At 41.7% G+C, this 21,537-nt stretch overlaps 1 long non-coding RNA gene across 1 annotated transcript in view; it reads right to left on the bottom strand.

Annotated features, from left to right (window-relative positions):
* LOC126175698 (uncharacterized) overlaps positions 1 to 17,544 on the bottom strand; it is a 408,285-nt gene extending 390,741 nt beyond the window's left edge. The window contains exon 1 of the long non-coding RNA XR_007535604.1: positions 13,483 to 17,544. This is a non-coding gene — a long non-coding RNA (uncharacterized LOC126175698). The remainder of the gene's footprint in view (positions 1 to 13,482) is intronic.
* Positions 17,545 to 21,537: the final 3,993 nt, after the last annotated feature.

Consider the following 21,537-nt stretch of genomic DNA (forward strand, 5'->3'; position numbering starts at 1 on the left):
CAGATTGCGTTGCGCTAAAAATATTGTATGTCAGTTTAAGCACAGTCTTGTATAATTTTTCTAAGGGGACGTTTCAGTTTCAAGAGGCACTACATCGTGTATTTATAATCCCGAACATTGGTTAAGTCACAAAGCGATGGAAAGTGTGTGTCGAATAATCGTGACGGACGGTCACTGCAGAGGATTCTGACGAAAAATAACAGGACGACAGCTGCAGAACTGAAGGCCGCACTCGTGAACCCTGACAGCATCGAAACAACGCGAAGGGAGCACCATAAACGAGGAATTGTAGGGAGATCTGGAACTCCAACACCTCTCGTCAGTGATGCAAATGGACGTAACAGGAAAACGTAGTGCCGAAGCCACAGCACCTAAGCTGTGGAGCAATTCAAGAAAGTCGTTTGGTCAGACGAGTCTTGTTTCACACTGTTTCCAAACTCTGGACGAGTTTTCGTCCCTAGAGTGAAATATGTCATGGGTTCGGAGATGATTCGGGGAGCCTGTCGTGGTGTTCCGTTGGAGCCACGGGTAGTCTGCAAGGTCGGCTCACTGCCAGGGGTTACGTGACCATTTTGGCTGATCAGGTCTGTCCTATGGCAAAATATTTGTTCCTCTCCGGTGATCCTGTATTTCAAGACGATGGGGTCCCTGTCCATAAAGTTTGTATCGTCGACGACTGGTCTTGTAAGCACGAGGATAAATTGCCGCATCTCTCCTGTCCCCCACAGTCACCAGTTCTCAAAATTAGTGATCGTCTATGGTACAATTCGGAGAGCAGGTTGCGCGGTCGCTATCCACCTCCATCGTCGTTACCTGTACCTTCCACTATTTTTGGAAGAAGTATGGTATAATATTCTCCTGAAAACCATACGTAAACCGTATATATCCATTCCGAGACGGCTGAAAACGGTTTTGAATGGCAACGGTTTCCCTAAACCGTATCAGGCGTGGTAATGTGTTTTTGGTTCAAATGCTAAAACGTGTGTGAAATCTTATGGGACTTAACTGCTAAGGTCATCAGTCCCTCAGCTTTACACACTACTTAACCTAAATTATCCTAAGGACAAACACACACACCCATGCCCGAGGGAGGACTCGAACTTGCGCCGGGACCAGCCGCTCAGTCCATGACTGCAGCGCCTAAGACCGCTCGGCTAATCCCGCGCGGCTGTGCTTTTGGTGTTTCTATACTTTTGTCCACCCTCTGCAAATATTAGTGTTAAGTAGTCTATGAAATAAAGAATAGGACTGGAAGCTTTACAACACTGGATTCATTTGTCCGAGATGCATGTTACTACATGGACAACTGTCGCAGCACCTCAGTAATCCCGGTAGACCCGTCTGCCACGCTGTGTTCTGGTCGGGAAACGAATTTTGTTCCTCGATTTCTTTTGTGTAGGGACAACAAATAGCAATGCAGCGATACGCTGGGCAGTTTGAAAGCCACTGTCGACAAATGAGAGCGGAACTATTGTCGTTTAAGTTCAAAACTGGCTCTGAGCACTATGGGACTTAACATCTATGGTCATCAGTCCCCTAGAACTTAGAACTACTTAAACCTAACTAACCTAAGGACATCACACACATCCATGCCCGAGGCAGGATTCGAACCTGCGACCGTAGCAGTCGCGCGGCACCGGACTGAGCGCCTAGAACCGCTAGACCACCGCGGCCGGCTATTGTCGTTTAAGTGATGAGTTTTCTCATGCCAACGAAAGTCGGCAGCCGCGCGGTATTAGCCCAGCGGTCTTATGCGCTGCAGTCATGGACTGTGGGGCTGGTCCCGGCGGAGGTTCGAGTCATCCCTCGGGCATGGGTGTGTGTGTTTGTCCTTAGGATAATTTAGGTTAAGTAGGGTGTTGGCTTAAGGACCGATGGCCTCAGCAGTTAAGTCCCATAAGATTTCACACACATTTGGACATTTTGAAAGTCGGCAGCTTTCTGGGCGGCTTCGTTGGAAAAACAGGAATCAACTTGTCTAGTCACTATCTCGCGCCAATTACTTGCTGTTTCTTCCTAGTTTTAAGACCGCTGATCATCGAAGACGTATGCTTCTCAAATGAGATATGCGAAAGCGGTAATATCTCGGCTGTAGGATGGGAAACCGGAGCGTTTCAATAGAAACTGTAGCAGAAGTTGTTATTTCTGGCTATTAACATGAGTTTCGGCACTTTTGTCGAGGGGCTCGATTACAGAAGAGGCCAATTTTCAACACCGATTATGCAGACTGAGCCATAATTTCTGTAGATTTGTGCGTGTTATTGCTTGTCACAACTGCCTGTAATAAAGCAGGTCTCTGGTTTTTCCCCACAGCCCATATCGGGTTTTTCTAAGGTAGTATGCTCTAGAACACCGCTCAACCAAGGACCACAGTCTTACAAATAGGTAATTAATTTCGATCTTTGATAACCATCTTCAAGACCTGAGTACAAACACTTTCTCTACCACATACAGAGTGTATCTTAATTAATGTTGGAAACGCTTACAATTGAAATTACTCGATACTAGAAGCAAAAAGTTCTCAGTAAACATAGGTCCGCAAACGAACCGTTTGCGAGATAACTCCTACTTTCTGGTACCAGCCACCAATGGCTTGATACTGTGTAAACAGCACAGTCCGGTCCGTTGTGTGGTCTTTGTTTACATTTTCGAGACTTTGGGATGTAAACAGAATGGATACGACAGTATAGTACACAGCCAGAGTGCAACTCACGTCAATTGTTTGCGGAGCGTCAGTTGTGTTGCACGCGTGTTGGCGGTAACGTGGAACATTACAGTAATGAGGAGTACGGTATGACTGACAGCAAGTCAGTCACGCTCTGGTATCAAGAAGCATATCCTACTCGAAAGCACCCCGAGTCGAATGCTGACAAGGGTGCAGACGTCCGAGAAATTGGGAGCTTTGTATGTGATAGGGGAGCTGGTAGGGTACGAATTACACCTGTGCTTGAAGATGTGGTCCTGGAAATAACCGAACAGTCTCCATGAATCTCGAGAAGGACCTTCTAAGGTGTTCAATGAATCGGTCATTATGCCATCGGCTTAGTCGGTCATTTCGTTAACATTATTAATTTAAACATTCCCGTGAGTGTTTTAAAGAGAAAAAAGACTTTTGTAACAGTTATACATAATTATGTTTAAAATTAGATTTTAAATTAACCCCTACGAGCCCAGTAATTTTGTAGTAAGAAGGCCAGACAAACAAAATTATATAATTGTTAATTTTATGCATTTATAATAAAACTGTAAAATATCTTTGCACAGTGGTAGGAGAGAGTGCCATGAACAAGATACTAAAAAATCTGACCCGGGTGCATAGGACGTTTGTAGGGGAGAGATGCATCTGATGACCACTTCTGTAAGTTTTTCATGAATAACTCGCTGTACCAAATTTTTGGCTGAGTTATCTCCTCTTCCAACCATAATCTACCGTAAAACCCTGGAGCAAAAGCACATGACCAATATTTGGAAAAAATCACAGGTCTCGCCAGCCTACACGAAGTGTAGTAGGCGTGATCCACAAAAATACCGTCCAAAATCCATGACACCATTGTGCTTTAGAGTCATTGAACATATTCTGAGCTCAAACGTAATGAGGTATATCGAAAAGAAGGATATCCTCCATGCCAGCCAGCATGGATTCCGCAGAAAATTAGCATGTGGAAACGAGCTCACGGTTTTCTCTAAAGGCGTCCTAAACGCAGCGTTACTGCTATCCCCTAAGCCTCGGAAAAACATCGTGCTGCGCGGAGTGGCCGCGCGGTTTGAGGCGCCATATCACGGATTCCGCGACCCTTCCTGCCGGAGGTTCGAGTCCTCCCTCGGGCATGGGTGTGTGTTTGTTATTCTTAGCATAAGCTGGTTTAATTTAGTTTAAGCAGTGTCTCAGTCTAGGGACCGATGACCTCAGAAATTTGGTCCCTTAGGAATTCACTAATATTTGAACATTTTGAAAAACTTCGCTTTGCCAGCAAACTATAAACTAATAGCACTTTTAAGCGTTTGATTCAAGATACTTACTTGAAAGAATACTTTATGCGCGTCTAATACGCTTCGTAAACAATAGCATACCAATAGAGCAAACTCGTTTTATGCCGGAAAGAAGCTGTTGTGATCAGGCCCTCTCGTTCACAATCCACATAGAAATAGAGTTCCAACAACAACTCAAAACATTCGCTGCATTGATTGATTTAAGTACAGCTCATGACACAGTTTGGCGAAAATTACAACTAGGACTATTATTCGAGGTGTACCAGCTTGAAATTTAATGGCAGATTAAAACTGTACGCCGGACCGAGACTCGAACTCGGGACCTTCGCCTTTCGCGGGCAAGTGGTCTACCATCTGATCTTGGCTCAAATGGCTCTGAGCACTATGGGACTTAACATCTGTGGTCATCAGTCCCCTAGAACTTAGAACTACTTAAACCTAACTAACCTAAGGACATCACACACATCCATGCCCGAGGCACGATTCGAACCTGCGAACGTAGTGGTCGCGCGGTTCCAGACTGAAACGCCTAGAACCGCTCGGCCACTCTGGCCGGCCGTAGAATACTACTCAAATGTTTGGGTCCGATACCAAACAGGACTCAGAGGGGATATTGAACATATACAGAGGAAGACAGCAAAAACGGTATCAGATTTGTTTGACCCGTGGAAGAGCGTCAAGGAGATGTTGAAGAAATTGAACTGATAGACACTAGACGTCTTCGTACAGTGTTTCAAGAACGAGCAACCCCCTGTGTATCTCTCCCGTAGGGATCGCGAGCACAGGATCAGACTAACTACAGTGCACACAGAGGGGTTTAAATGTTCATTCATCCCGCGCTCGATTTGTGTATGGGACGGGAATAAGTCATAATAGCTGATATGGGGAAATTCCCTCTGCCATGCAGCTCACAGTGATAGTGTCTGTAGATGGAGATGCGGTCAGTATTTTTCTTATCCGCGCGGAACTGTACCTGGGGCCTCGGCGTGCCACGCGCGTTGCGCTGCCGACCCGTGCCTCACGCAGCACTTGCTACTCTGTCGCCACAGGCATTCCTGCGCCGAGCACTTGCTGCATGCCAGCCGTTACATAACCGCTACACTGTCGGCCCACAGCGCCGGCGTACGCGCTGGGTCGCGCCGGCTTCACGCTGACAACAAACTGCTTCCTGTCACACGTACCACACTGCGGAACTTGCGGTTGATTTCCACATCAGAGGTACATGAAATGCACGAGAACATGATGTGAATGGAATGATGTGAATACACTTGCAATGACGTACGTGGATATGAATACTTTGAGAGACATCATGCTATTTACTTACCAAAGATAAGAGCTGCTGCATCCACTTCATCCCTTTTGTCACTAATCTTATAGCAGACGAAAATGTTTCACCACCTACTCGCATCTATATCTTCCCTGTCTGTGTCGACTACCCGTGGCAAGTGAGCCTACTACAGTATCCCGTACTGGTTAGGAGCGGCTGATCCCGGCGTAGGTTCGAGTCCTCCCTCGGGCATGGGTGTGTGTGTTTGTGCTTAGGATAAATAAGGTTAAGTAGTGTGTAAGCTTAGGGACTGACGACCTTAGCAGTTAAGTCCCATAAGATTTCACACACATTACATTACTGGTGAGGAGAGCGCGACAAGTGCCATAACCCGATATCCTAGACTCTTCACTCTGTGGAAGAGGGGTCAAATAAAGCGAACACGTGTCTCAGCTTATCCATAGATACCTGACCGACAGTTTCTGCAAAAATGGCCGTCAAAGTTTTCGTTGTATTTTGAACATACACTATGTGCCTTTTACCACGTGATGCCCTCAGACGAAATGGTGGCGCAATGGTTAGCGTCGCGGATTTTTTTTCTCTTTTTTAGAAATATAACGTTGTCTTTATTCAACCCGCCAGGGTAGCCGAGAGCGCTAACGCGCTGCTTCCTGGACTCGGGTAGGCGCGCCGGCCCTGGATGGAATCCGCCCGGCAGATTAACGACGAGGGTCGGTGTGCCGGCCAGTCTGGATGTGGTTTTTAGGAGGTTTTCCACATCGCACTAGGTGAATACGGGGCTGGTCCCCACGTTTCGCCTCATTTACACGTGTCGCAGACATTTGAAACACGTCCTCACTATTTCACGATTTACACTAGATGCAGACAGCTGGGGTACACTGATTTCCATCCCTGAGTGTGGAGGGTGGCGGCAGGAAGGGCATCCGGCCACCTCTAAAACTAACCTTGCCAAATCCGTTGTAACCACGCCGACCCTGCGATCGCTGCAGGACTATGGCGTAAGCGAAAGAAAGAAAGAGCGTTATCTTTATTCGTCTACCAATTGTATGTCAGATGAATAAATTTAAAAAATGAGAAAATTACCGGAAATTGTTTTAGGTAAAATTACTGTAGTATATATTGTTTTATAATCACCTGCAAGCGCGTTTTCCGAAAAGTGATCCTTTATGCATGGTTTGCCGCGAAATTATTGTCAACACGCGATACCTTCAGCAATGTTAACGACGTTTCTCTCCCGACTGAGATTCATACGAAGAAACGTCACTGTGGCAAACCTGCATCCGCTCAATGCTCGTGATGTTCGAAATATGTTTAAAATGTTTCTGCGATCGGTATCATACGAAGGAATGTACCAAATCTACCTGAAGAATAAAATATATCAGAATAAAATATCAGAATATTAGAAATTAAAAAAGATTGTAACACCTCAACATACCATACATACACACACACACACACACACACACACACACACACATATATATATATATATATATATATATATATATATATATATATATATATATTTCATAATAAATTTCTTATACTTATTGTGAAATCCAGTTGTAATTTTACAATTAACATGATGCCCTTGCATCTCTTGATTTGTTAAGAAACATTCGTGTAATAACCTTCTACTGACAGGGATGGATAAATGAAAATAATAAAAATAAAATAAACAAAAAGAATAATCGGGTTTCGAACGTGGGACGCAAAGTTAAGAAAGTGTGACCCTAACCACTGAGCCAACATTTAGTCTGAGGTTCCCGCACGGTAAAAGACATGTACAGTACCTCAAAAATACCTCGAAAACTTGGAGCGTCGTTTTTTCAGAAACGGTCGAGTATCTACGGATAAGCTAAAATACGTGTCCGATTGTTTTCTGACTCCGCTTCGACTGAGCGAAGTTCGTGGGAAATCGGGTGATGGCACTTGCCGTGTTCTCCTCGCAAGTCTCGCCTGCCACGCGCTCTCGTTTTCGTTTAAACATCGGCGCCAAAATTGAGTATGATGTGAGAGCTGTGTGCTGTGCAGTTTGGCAACCGAACGGTGAAAGTGATGCTGTGACAGAGCAAACGCTCTACAAAAGAATCGAAATATAGTACCGACATGTAGGACAAACAATGATAACAGACTTTATTAATGGCCAGAGCAAAAATCATGTAGATTTAGTTGTAGACCATTTGGTGGTCTTCAGTCCGATTGGTTTGATGCAGCTCTCCACACTATTTTCTTTTGTCCCGTGCAAGCTTTATCATCTCCGAGTAACTACTGCAACACCCCTTCCAGTTGTACGTTGGTGATCCCTTTTGTTTCAGAATGTGTCCTATCAAATGGTTCAAATGGCTCTGAGCACTATGGGACTTAACATCTGTAGTCATCAGTCCCCTAGAACTTAGAACTACTTAAACCTAACTAACCTAAGGACATCACACACATCCATGCCCGAGGCAGGAATCGAACCTGCGACCGTAGCAGTCGCGCGGTTCCGGACTGCGCGCCTAGAACCGCGAGACCACCGCGGCCGGCCAATGTGTCCTATCAACCGATCCCTTCTTTTAGTTAGTTATAGTCAAGTTATGCCACATATTTCATTTCTCCCCAGTTTCATTCAGTACCTACTCATTAATTACCAAATCTACCCATCCAACCTTCAGAATTCTTATGATGCATCGCATTTCAAAAGTTTCTATCCTGCTCTTGTCTCCACTGTTTATCGTCGACGTTTCAGTTGCGTACAAGGCTACACCCCAGACAAATATCTTCAGAAAAGACTTCCTAATACTTAAATTTACAGTCAATGTTAACAAATTTCTGTTCTTCAGGGAAGTTTTTCTTGGAATTGCCTTTCTATGTTTTATATCCTGTCTATTTGAGCCACCATAAATCATTTTCCTGCCCAAAGGGGCAGAAGCCATCTACTACTTTTAACATCCCATTTCCTAATCTAATTAGATGTTAAGTCCCATTGTGCTCAGAGCCATTTGAACCATTTTTGAACCTAATCTAATTCCTGCAGTGCGAGGTAACGCTGAGAGAAAACAGGGTCACCCTGTAATATAGTGCGAGCAAAAGGGAGATTTTACACCAGGACAAACGGAGATTTGCGCCACTCATGGAACCGTGCTCTGATACCCGACTTTTACTCACTGGAATATGAACCCCATATTATTTCATGGTTATCGAGTACAGAAGACTGCTTTTATTCAGTCAGTGGAAAGTTATTTTTCTTTTTTTTTTAGTGGAGATACAGTCCCTCTCCTCCGTATCGTCCAGAAAAAAGGCTTCATATTCTTTTCAAATGTGAAGAAATACTGTTTCTTCATCAAGAGTAATAAGTGCATAAGTTTAGTTAATCATTTTTCTTTACTTACGGACTTTTCTTAATTTATGAAGTGGGAAGAACAACAAAATTACATTTATTATTGTATTATTTCATTATTTGAGTATTATTGTCATGAGGACATGCACCTATACAAACAAAGACACTGAAGCCTGGACGAAGTACACACATTTGTTGATAGCAAGGAAGGGATATAAAGGGAGATAGAGGCCCCATTAAAAATAATACGGCGTGGTTGAGGCGACCCCTCGCACCAAGCAGGTAATCCAGGTTTGAATTCCGGTTCGGCACAAATTTTCGTTTGTTCTGAAATATTCTACAGCTGATGCGGAACCACAGCCGAAGTTTATGAGTTAATTATAATTTAATTCCTCAGCCTCGCCTAATTTAATTCGACATTTTTTGCTTGTGGTAACGTTCATCTTATATTCTCCTGTCAATACATTATCTATTCCGTGCAAGTGCACTACCAAGTCTTTTGCTGTCTCTGACGGAATTACGTCACTGGCAAACCGAGATATTATTTTTTACTTCTCCCTAAACTTTAATTACCTTTCCAAATTTCTCCTTGCTTTTTTTCACACCTTTCTCAATATACAGATGGGAACCACGCTACAACCTCAGTCCCTATTTAGCTATTGCTTTCCATCCATGCTCTTCGGCTCTGCCGTCTAGTTTCTGTACAAGTTGTAAATAAACTTTCGGTCCGTGTATTTTACCCCGATTACTTTCAGAAATTTACTCTGTGTCTGTTTCAACCCCTTCACGTTTTGTAATCGACACAATCATCGTGATCAATTCGACACCACATTTGATGATCAGTTAGGTACTTCGCGAGTTTATTACCAGAGCTTTTTTTCCCCATTCTTTCCTGTGGTATTCTTTGTGATCTCATATCATAAGAGGCTAATTTTCAAGGATTCGGATTCCATCCTGCACTGGTCTCCAGTTTGTGAGACAGTAACATTTGTAATTTCACGTCCTATGTTACTTTACCTACGGTCAAACTTCGTTAATAAATCACGATCTTAATGATTCCACTTTAAATTTAGTTGTTGAGCGTGCCCTCAACTAACACACAATTATTAATTTAATACGAGACCCACAGCTACGATTCATTCGTCAGGGCGATTCACCTCTTCCATCTCCACCTCATTATCATATACCTGAATTATAGTGGGACGATCTGTATTTCGAAAGGGGATACTCGATACACATCACTGATCTAACACGTACATGTATTCCTAGAAACACAATGATAGTTTGCAGTTTTAATTTTTTTCCTGGTGTAAACAAAAGGCTCGAAGTAATACACTTTGTGCCGCTGGCCCACTACATTTCCGTACTTGAGACATATCCTGCACAATATCTGAACATAACTGGCAAGAAAGCAACGACAATCTGTGACTGTGGCATAACAGCGCACCGGGTTGTATCCTATGAGAGGCGCCCTAGTTGACAACATAGCAAGGACTGCTAAGCAGGCTTTAAAAGCTAAAACTATTTACAACACAATTATAGTAAAGGAAGACTTTGCTACCCTAATCTTCGAGTTGAGGTTGTCTCAGAAAAAGTAAGGCCAACAGACACCACAGCAAAGTCGATTAATGCCTGTAGATGACCGTAGGAAACGAGAACGAAGCCAGACAGTTCTACGAACGCTTGGTCCAATAACGGAAAAGTGAAGGAAAGTGGGCACAACCGTGCCTAAGAAGAACGAGAAGTATCAGTGAAAGTTATGTGATGGACTCTGATCCACTACCGTCCTGTCTGCAGGCAGTTAAGATACTACTTGAGTCGACAGAGTCTGGTATGGAACGTATAGAGAGACAACAGTAAGTGCATGTTTGTGTGTGTGTGTGTATTTGTCCATCTCAGACTAGGGCGACGAGAAACAGTCAAACTTACTTAACTGCTGCCTGAGAGTAAATGACCCTCACATAATGATGAGTAGTCAGAGGAGAAGGGTTAGTCGGAGGAGAAGGGTTAATTAATAATGTAAGTTTCAGTACTTGTAGTTGTTGTAGAAAAGTCGAGGCGGTGGTAACAGTAAAAGGGCCTCTTTATGATTGTAAAAATTATATTGTTTCTTATTGTAACAGTAGCATGTGCTTTTGGATTAGTACTAACAGCAGCAACCGATAAAAATAACTGTAAAATTAGTCAAAATACATTGAAATAACGAAAACCATGGTTCTTTTTTAGTTACATTACGGTAGTACCCAACTGACAGTGGAAAAAGACGCCACTGGGATACACGTAGAATAGCGTACAGGGAGCCGCCTAAATGTTAGAGCTAGAGCAGTAGGAAGAAATAAAGATAAGGAAAAATAGTATAACAGACACTGTAAACTTAGTTCATTAAGCAGAATGGGGAAAAAAGAAAAAGAAATACATTATCACACAGATTCACATAAATGTAATTGTCTATGTAAACATCCAATGTTGTCATGAAGAAGGTTGACCACAATAAAAAATAAATAAAATTAGCACCAGGTATTTTCAAACGAGTTCCAATTGTACGTACAGCATCACCGTGGACGCATCCATGTGTGGAGGCTCCGAGGAGAACGGACATCCTCAGTTGCTTTCGTCATCCTCATCATCAGCACCTGCGTAAAGTTGCGGCGTGCCGGTGGCTACGAAACACGATCGCTTCTGGTTCGCAGAGCCGAAAATTTGGACAGCACCGTTATGTTTCTGCCGTGTTAACGGCAGTGGCAGTGCCCTCTCTTTGAGGATCTAGTATTTCCCATACTATGATCTTTGGTTATCTTAGTAAGTGGCATAATCAACGGTTCTTATTTACGTTACTTATGTATCTTTTCTTTTATTTCTGTGGTATATTCATTTCTTATTATATCGTTTTCTGTTTGCGGTATAGGTCGTTTTTCATTAGTCAGTTGTTGTGATTTTGATTGAGCTTTGTGTCCGTGTTCATAATCAATTCGACAGTTGTTTTCAACAGTCGTATGTTGTGAAAATAGATGTGGCATCTCGAATCTACAGCGAGGTTTTCACAAAACCCCTCTCAGGACTCCCGTTTTACTGCATTTATTAGTTTCTATCTATCGAAACTTGCCACATTTCCGCGGTTCTCCCGTTAGGTTGTGTAATCGTAAGATATGTATTGAAACGAAAAGGCGCGACCATTGCGATGGGAATTGTTCTCATAAAAACGCTGTTATTTTTGTTGTACACATATCGTATGGTAATGATTTGGTGAGTTGATTGTTGCATACGCTAGAGCCTGCGATTTTCGGAATATCATTTGAGTTACAGCTTACGAGAAAAAAATAAATAACGGTGCTACCCGTCAGCTCGGCAAACTTGTATCACGGACTGCAGTCCGCTTAAGTACGTTATCAATCACAGAGGAAAAAAAAGAGAAAAAAAAAACAAAAGCGTATGCATAAAATAAAGATTAATATTGGCTTTAAAAATTCAAATTAATATTGAAATAAAATAATTCAATGGTATTTTATTAAAGTTTGTATACACGTTTAGAAACGCCACATTAAAGTGCACTGTACATAATTATTAAAAACAATTACTTTAAATCAGCTTGTCATGCTGTACAACGCAATAAACCCACCGCCAGATAAACAGCTTACCAAGGAATGCTTAACAAAAGTTCACTATCTACATTAGTTTCCCACTGTGCGTTTAACTGCGCTGTCTTCTTTTTGGGTGGAAACTAAAAGTAAATCATGCTACCTTTACTTGTTTTGTGGGTCTCTGTGTGATCGAAAATTTCCTTCTTGACTACATCTGGACTTCTAAATTGGGCTGTCCTCGAAAACAAGGTCTGAAGCGCTGGGAACACAGAAGAATTACCGTGGTCTGGGCGTCAATCCAGCTAGCTCGATTATTCTTTTCCGCAGTTCCTCCTAATCAGTCCAAGCCACTGGCAGGATATTATCCACGTATACGAGCAGATACTTCTGAATAGTGTGCTTGGTTTGAACTCTTAGCAGACATACCGTACGATAATGTGGAGCTATGAACGGACAAATAACATGGCACTCAGTGTACCATTGTGGAATATGTTTTCGCCTCTTAAGGCGTTAAAAGCAGTAATGAAATTGCGTGTAGATGACCTGACTTGAAAATCTATATTTTTCTTTTTTGTTTCGAAATCAGTAGGCAACAGTTCCTGTGTGGTGGTCCTGTCTCTGCCATATTTTTTTCAGGACTATGAACGACGGACATACGCTGTAAGACAAAATGTTTTTCTCCTCCACCCTCTCTCTAAAGAGCTATGTGATAGCCTTGTGTTGCATATTTATTTTATTACATAGATAAAATATACTTAAATATGTCCCTACGGACAAAAAGCAGAATTTTAGTAGATACTGAGTATGCAATGATGTCTACGAACTCAACACAGAAAACCTGTTTCGTGCCCACTAACAACGCAGTATCTGGGCTTCATTAACAGATAACATATTTCTTACAGCATTTCTGCTATAAATATTTATGATGTGCGATTTCAAGCCGACTCTGCTGCTAGCGAAACGTCACATAATAGTCTGCATTTTCCATGCGTGAGTCATTGCAGTGGTTTCACCCTTGCAGCAAACTATCTGAAGATCTTAGCCAGTTCTATGACAAATTTAGGAAAGATTGTCTCAGACACAAATCTAGCTTTACATATGAATGCCAAGGTTACAAAACACAATAAAAATGGTTGATTACAATACCACTCCTTTATTTTTAAGATATGAATACCAAATGACTTGATGTATAATACTGTTAATCACTGGAAAAGGACTATCCAGCACCGTTCGCTTGCTTTGAAAGGTGAAACCACTGTGAAGCAACATATTATTCTAAAAACAGATAGTAATTTATTACTTACCACTCGATGCTTACGGCCAGGCGGCATGTTGAGAAACATCACTGCGTCAAGATGAGAGGACATGTAAACTTCATCTTCCACATTCGAAGAGCTTTGAAAGGCGAATACTCATGCAACAGCCGTATTGGTGTTTCACTACGTACAGCAACAAGTTTTGATTTCATGCTCTTTGATACTGTTGATACTTGCTCACTCTTCACTCTAACATCTCCTGTTCCTTACGACGCTGTACATACGGAACTGTGATCACTGAAGTGACATGCAGATCCTTGCATTAACAGAACATGTTATTACATTGTAACATCATCCACTCATTGTAATTTCTTCCACCTTGTTTATTTCTGATCTGTATCATTGTACTGAACAGGGCCAAAAGAATTAATTACATTTTTTTAAAATTCTTTTTTACAGTCAGCTATGAATTCAGTTCATGACAACAACTAAGTTCAAATTTTCCTCTGAAGCATGTCCTTGTAAATCGTGTTGATAAATAATTGCATTCATGAGCTGCAACTTCATATCCACCAAACTGGCAAACGCTGTGGGAGAATTGATGGTATCACTGAAGTTTAGACTTTCAGTGCAGGATCCAAGAGTAAATACAAAAATACCTTTGTTATCAAGGAAGACTTAATAATCTTTCTGAATGCATTTTTACTTGTAAAAAAAACGAAAAAGTGTTTATATCCAGAATACAATGATGCTGTTTCTTTATATTCTGTAGTTTTACTGTATACGAATGTTTCACAAAAAACCTCACAATTATTTCTAGACGAACTTCAACGATAACTTCAGTTTCAGTATTTAAATTTCAAACGCATTGCATCAAAAGAATACTGTCCTTAGCAGACGTAATATTCTTCAAACTTTAAATTAAATTTTTTGTTCCTTTATTATTATTCTCTTCATTGCAGCACCAATGTAGTATACTGGAGCTTGTTGAGAAACTACAAAAGTTCTACTACATTCATAATGTTATTGATAAAAATTATCAACAGAAAAATGATTTGTCATATATACTCACTAATTATGGAAAAGAACTGCAATATCATTACTGTAATAAAACATTCAACATAAACTTTGAGTAAATCCTCCACAAGAGACTAACTTTTCATGTAGTTTCGAGGTATTCTGTCTGATTTTTAGCAATTCCGAGTCGTCTTTTTCCACTCTTGTTCACGTAAGTGGCTGTAACGTTTTCATCAGAATGCTTTTTGTTTTTTACTGCAATAGGTACAACCTTTTACCAGCATCTGGAATCGAATGATACTTTTCCTTTTTCACAACTGGAATAATTCTCGTCATGCGTTTTTGTATTAACTGTCTAATATCTGCTCAGCACCACAAAAGCACAACTTTGATCTACAGCTATTTAAATTTCGGTAGCTTGACTGCATATTATAAGCGTAAGTCTTCTGGACTATTCCTTGAACTCTGTGCTTGCATTTTCGACTACTTATAGTAAGCGTCATTGTCATGTTGCGTCAACGTTTCATATACTTTCTTTTAGTATAACAGTTCTCATCTAAGTTTATATACACAAAACAACATATACACCGTATAAACCCATTACATCACACTTTTACCTACAAATCTTTTGTAGTTGGATCGGTGACTGGTAGGCTGCAATCCACTTACCTCCTCTCGAAACGCCACAGTGATCTCTTATTTTATTTAACATTACTTTGTCTGTTATCTCGTTTTTACTTAATATTATTCTCAGATTATATATAAAGTATACAATACCTCATCCTATAGATATTTATTATCTTAGTACTTGTCATTTAGCACCGCACTGTTAGAAATCACAACGTAAAAATTATAAAGTAAAAAAACTTTCTGAATATTGCAAAGTCTAAAATAATGGATGATATTCAACCACTCCTTTAGAAATGAACACAATTGATTCCTGAAAATTAGGTATTCGTATTGAAAGTAGTGAAAACAACATATTTTCATTAACTGTTTAACAACGTGTGATTTTTTTCTACTCGAGCTCTGTCGCTGTTACTAATTACTGTTACCAAAGCAGATCTTAATTTCAATTTTCAATAACCTAATATAACTGCTTATGAATGTTCCCATTCTTTTTAGCACGTCTGTCATTGTCATTTGCTATGCAATATCTGAAGAAATGATATCGGAGTGTAGTTTGAAAGCTGACCTGAAGTTTGTACACGGACTACCACCATCTCGTTGAATGCACAGTAAATCATTCGTATTCTGTGGATACATTCCTTTTTCACTGGAACGTTTAAAGAGGCAGGACGAATTCTTCAGGCAGACGCACAGAAAACATACATGACGACGAATCCTTTATGGGCTCACTATCTGTTCCTCAAGTGTGTGACTACTGAATTCAATAAATTTTCAAGTACAATAGCGTCGCCACTTAAAGGTATCATTAACTCCTTAACTGTGGAATTGACAGAAATCTTGTTCGTGCCCTCACTTTTATTCCCTTTTTCATGGCAACTCTTCAGTCACCACTTACATGCAAACGAACTGTTTATATGTTCACCATATTTACTCAGTACATTGTGCATCGCTAATACTTCACAGCGAAGGTCAGTAGAATCAGTGGCGCAATTTATTATCAAGATACATCGTACCTTCGCTGATGGTTTCGTGCCTTGCCTAGGCTTCTTCTCTCCCTACCTTCCTGCAGCTGTCACAAAGATTCTGCTGTAAGTTGGTGATGGTCTTATCTTGTAGTTACCGAACTTATAGTGTCAACAACAATCCATATTGCGTAAGGTATCAGTTTACTGACTCATTTGTTATTAATTCTCATTGCTCCAACTTTAGTCAACATCTTCACCTCTGTAAATATTGCTTTTTCTTTTATTCCTTGTAATATTATTTTCTGTGGTTATTTCTATTTCTAGTTTAATTACTTCTGCGCTGTCAGAAATTTCGTCTAGTTTTTCTTTCCTTTCGTACAAGCATTTGATGATACACGGGTTTAAATTTCCTCACTCTTATTTCACCAGTATCCTTCTTCCTTTCATCTTCCTTTCGTGATACAATAGGACTGCTTCAACACTTTCTGCATTCTTCTTACGGACGTCACATAGTATTCCGCTGTAAACAACTAATTAACAGAAGTCTTGTTTCCGTAATACCAAACACAGTAAATTTATTTCACGTTAACATATTTTCAGCACTTCTCGTCCTTCGTGCATTCTATGAAACTGTACATCGAAATTGCTGATATTTCTTCCCTTTCTCTCCTCGTGGATCTCTCCTTCCTCGTTAATTTCGAGGTATTAGTCCTGTTTGTTAATGTTAAATCACATTTCCCCCAACAGTAATTTTCATTCTGTGCAGCTACACTGAATACGTACACATTATTCGTTGTTTTCTCTTCATAATAGCAACCATAACCGAAGGATGCTTCGCTGTTTCAGTAGTTCATTAATACTGAAATTTCCGATTACACTTTTCAGTCGATGTTTGACTATCCTGCACACGATTTCCATTTCCTAACACAGCTACAGTCTTTTCCTGTCTCTTCACTTTTATTGCTGAATCCATTTCTTAAGTTTATCTCTGTTGCCTGCATCCCTTGTACACTGCAGTTTTCGTACGTTAGTGTTTTATAAATAGACTATTAGTGATTTTAGTAAATTACATTTTTTGTTCTCTTTTCGTTTGCGTTGTCGTTTGCTTTCCTTACTACTGCGCTATATCTTTCTGAAGTCCGCTTTCTCTGAATCTTGTTAATTCATTCTAGGAACAGTCTGTTTGACAATTCAGACAAAAATATAAGTGAACTGCAGTTTTCCTCCTACCAGCCCTACTAACGACGAAACAGTCGACGCTGCGTATTCTATGTTATATCTGTTTTCTTCTTTCTCATTTCTGTATCCAAAGTCATTTCGCTTGAGAATTCACACAGACATAACTTCAGGACTTCTTGTATCAGTTTTGATACCGACTTTCAAATGGTGAGACTGCATACTTTGAGGCATCTTCTGTCCCCAGCTATATATTAGACGTAGATGCTTGGTGTCGTGTAGTGATTTTCAACAACTGAGTTTCAGTTTTGTACACCCTGACTTATTTATCCCCATAACAGTAACTCCATACGAAATTAAGTTGGACAGTGATGGTAGCTTTTAGGTAAGGCAGTTTAAGCAGAATGTCGCAGTGATTGCAATAGAGATTTTAAAAAGTTACATGAATGCCATACAATCTCACGTAGAAAAAAAAGCACTCCGTCTTCAGGCTACAAGTGGCCCAACGGGACCATCCGACCGCCGTGTCATCCTCAGTTGAGGATGCGGATAGGAGGGGCGTGTGGTCAGCACACCGCTCTCACGGTCACGTAGAAAGCAAACTGATAAATTCTAAATTGCAACATATGAAGATCTTCTACCCCGCTTGGAAATCAAGTGAGCTCTCAAGAACTCTGAATCTCCCACCTTTCATTGTTGTTGAATTTGTATCGTCTGTTGAAAGCCAAATGATGTTTCGTATAACTTCAGGAAGCTCCGTCTTTATTTTCCACTTCCTTTTACATTTTAACTCTCTAGTGCCTCATATCTTGCCACGTGTTACCCTCCGGTAAGGGGCTGTTGACATTTCACTTCCGGTGTAAAATCCTCGACGACTGTCATATAGAATCATGTAGAGTCCATCAATTCTGAGGAGCAGTATACAACGTGATTCAGCTGCCCTCTAATTATGGGTTTTATGCAACCCGCAACACCTTTAAATACCACGCATAAGATTTTCATATTCTCTCGCCCGCTACACGCAGACTATTAGTCCTACCGAGAAAACGAGCGGGACCTTTCACTGGAGGCTGTAACTTTCTAATTATTCAAGGAAAACGTACAAGATTGACCTTAAAAACGCGCTTTTCGCGAGTAAAATTTTCTTTAATCTGGGAGGGATCGTGGGTGAGCAGTAGTCTCACTTTACAATACGATTGTAGTAAATAATGTGCTGCTCGAACACTGCAAGCGCTGAAACAGTAACTGTTTTGGAAGACAGCCATTGGTTTCCGTTAGTGCTGAACAATGTCTGGATAGTGAAAACGTGATAACGATACGGCAGAATATGGAAATAATGCAAAAAACTCGGGCCATTGATTTGGTGCTGAATTTTCACACATATTACTATGATTAAAGTACAATTTACTACAATATTTTAATTACGGTTTTGCAATGAATTTTTGTTTGGTAAGAACTCTAATACATTAGTGTTTAGGAGGGACATTTCATAAACAATGCACACTATATTTTTTACTTGCACGTTCTTTTTTTTCTATATCTCTTTACACTCCTTCACTACAGTCTCTTTGCTTCTCTATTACTGAATCCTAACATCTTAGAAACTCTATTACACCATCCAGGACATCACTTCCGTTAACGTGTCGAATGGCTCGGGTAACGGTTGTAGAAAGCTCTTCCAGAGAAAGGTAACGACATCCACGCTTATTTTTTTCAATTTCAGGAACAAGTCGACGGATGGTTGACTAATTCCAAGCTGTAGGGAGGGTGTGGCAACACTTCCCATCCACATTCGCGCAGTTTTTGGGCTACAACGTTGCCGATGTGAAGGTAAGCATTGTCGTGGAGAACGAGTGGCGGAGCCTTGACAACTGAGGTCGGGTGTTATGCATTTTTCTGCTCAGGTTTTGCATGCAGTTACGATAATACACTGCTGTGACACTTGTTTCTCATGGGGCTCTATCTGTCGTGATGATTACTGGGTGATCATAAACAAAAATCGTCATTAGCTTGAGCTTTATCTGAGCACATCGAAATTCTTTCTGTACGTGGATAATCTGAAGCTCTTCAGTCATTGGACTACAATTTCAGCTCTGGCTCAACGTCTCTAAACCATGTTTCATCAATAGCAACAATTCCACATAAGAATCCCTGATCTCCACCGTCGAATAGTTGTTCGAACAAGGTTGCAACGCCCAGGCGTTTCCGCTTCACATCAGCAGTCAAACGTATCTCGTGAAAATTTTTATCTTCTTCAAATCATTTGTGAGAACACGGAATACTGATGTTGGGGGAATTCCCGTGGCTTCAGATAGCTCCTCACAAGTCGCACTGCGATCTTAAAGAATATCTGCCATAAGTTTCACACTTCATTCATCTACTGACCTTTACGGCTTTCTGGTCTTGGATTAACGTCTACGCTCACACCTCGACCACGAAAACGATTAACTCAACGTGCAACTGTAATATGGTCCATTGTAAACTCATCACATACTTCACTTACTGCACTGTGAATATCTGTCGGCTTTTTGAGCGCTTTGAGGCGCCATGTCACAGATTGCGCCGTTGCTCCCGCCGGAGGTTCGAGTCCTCCTTCGGGCATAGGGGTGTGTGCTGTTCTTAGCATAAATTAGTTTAAGTAGTGTGTAAATCTAGGGACCGACAACCTCAGCAGTTTAGTCCCTTAGGAATTCATACACAAACGCTTCTCCTACCCACATTTCACCCTTTCTTTTGACGTCTAGTTTAATTTAGTTTAAGTAGTGTGCAAGTATAGGGACCGATAACCTCAGCAGTTTGCTCCCTTAGGAATTCACAAACATTTGAAGATTTTTCGGATTTTTTCTGAGTAAAGTTTCGATCTTGATGTACGATCTCCGGTCTTCCAACAGTTACAGTATCTGAGACCCCCGCAGGGTCCATTTCTACCTCTCACCGATTTTATGTTAGAGTACATAGTGAAAAATCAAGAACACATGATTTTTCCTCAAGCTCCCAACCATATCTGACGCAATTTTCATTGTCGTTCTGTTCAAACAATCCACTGCAATGCCAACCTGTGCATTATTTATGAAATGTCCCTCGTAATGCGGTTATCTGTGGAGTCCTTTCTCTTTGCGCTAATAGTTTGCGCGTAGTGGGCGAGAGAATACGAAAGTTTCGCACGTGGTTTTTTGAAGGTGTTGCGGGTTGCATAAAACCTATCGGTAGGTGCAGCTGATTCACTATGTATATGAAGATATTCTGACCGGATCGGATACCGAATGGCCTGTTACTAACTCTGAATCTCGTACCTTTCAACCTTTCATAGTAGCAAAGTTTGAATAATTTGTTGGGAGACGAGATGGCATTTCGTCTAGCTCCAGGATGCTCCATCTTTTCTGTCCACTGCACTTCGACTGTCTCGCCACGTGGGCGATCGTCGATCCACTTGTGCGGAGCCGGTACGGTGACGGCCGGGCGGTGGCCGCGGCTGCGCAGCCGCCGGCTCCCCCGGCGCAATTGCAATCTGGGCGCGGCGCCGCAGCGCGCCGTGCAACAAGTCAGCGCGAGGCCCGCGGGTGCCCGCAATTATTCAGGCGCCGGCGGTCCCCAGATGCGGCTGCCATCACTCATTCCGTTTGCCGGCGCGGCGCGTAACACATATATTTCGGATGCGGCCGCGGTCGCGCGCCTTCATTATGCATCGCCGCACAGTGGCCGCTCGGCGTCCTTGTTTTGTTGCGCGGCGACGCGGTGTGTCGGACGCCCCGGCTTCTGCTTCTGCCGCTACTGGGGATTGAGCCGGACTTACAAGGCGAGTGCGGCTGTCCTCCTGCTCTGTCCACGTGTTTGCTCAGCCTCGCGGGCTGCACGTTACTCCCCTCTCAGCGTAGCACTGCAGTGGTCCATAAACACGATCCGTCCAGTGTTCAACTCTCTGTCACTGTACACATCTGCTGAAACAATGCTTCAGGTTCCACTTCTTCCTGTTTGGCGTATTTTACAGGGTGAGTCAAAAAAGGACTGTACAGTTTTGGAGCGATACACACTGATGAGCCAAAACATTATGACCATCTGCTTAATAGCTTGTTTGTCCGTCTTTGGAAAGAAATACGAGCTTTAATCGGAAGGTGAGGAACGATCGGTCGCGAAATGGAAAATACAGTGAAAATCTGATGAAGCTTTGCACAGATGCTTTGAGCACTGTGTATAGTTAGCCCGTCAATCGCATCATGTCTCTCTTTTCAGTTCTGAGCTCACAGTGACAACGTAAAGATGGCTACAAATTAGCGTCTCCCTCCAAGTATGAGATCCTGGAGAAAGATTTCGCCTG

This window comes from Schistocerca cancellata, chromosome 1 (genome assembly GCF_023864275.1).
Source record: "Schistocerca cancellata isolate TAMUIC-IGC-003103 chromosome 1, iqSchCanc2.1, whole genome shotgun sequence".
NCBI lineage: Eukaryota > Metazoa > Arthropoda > Insecta > Orthoptera > Acrididae > Schistocerca > Schistocerca cancellata.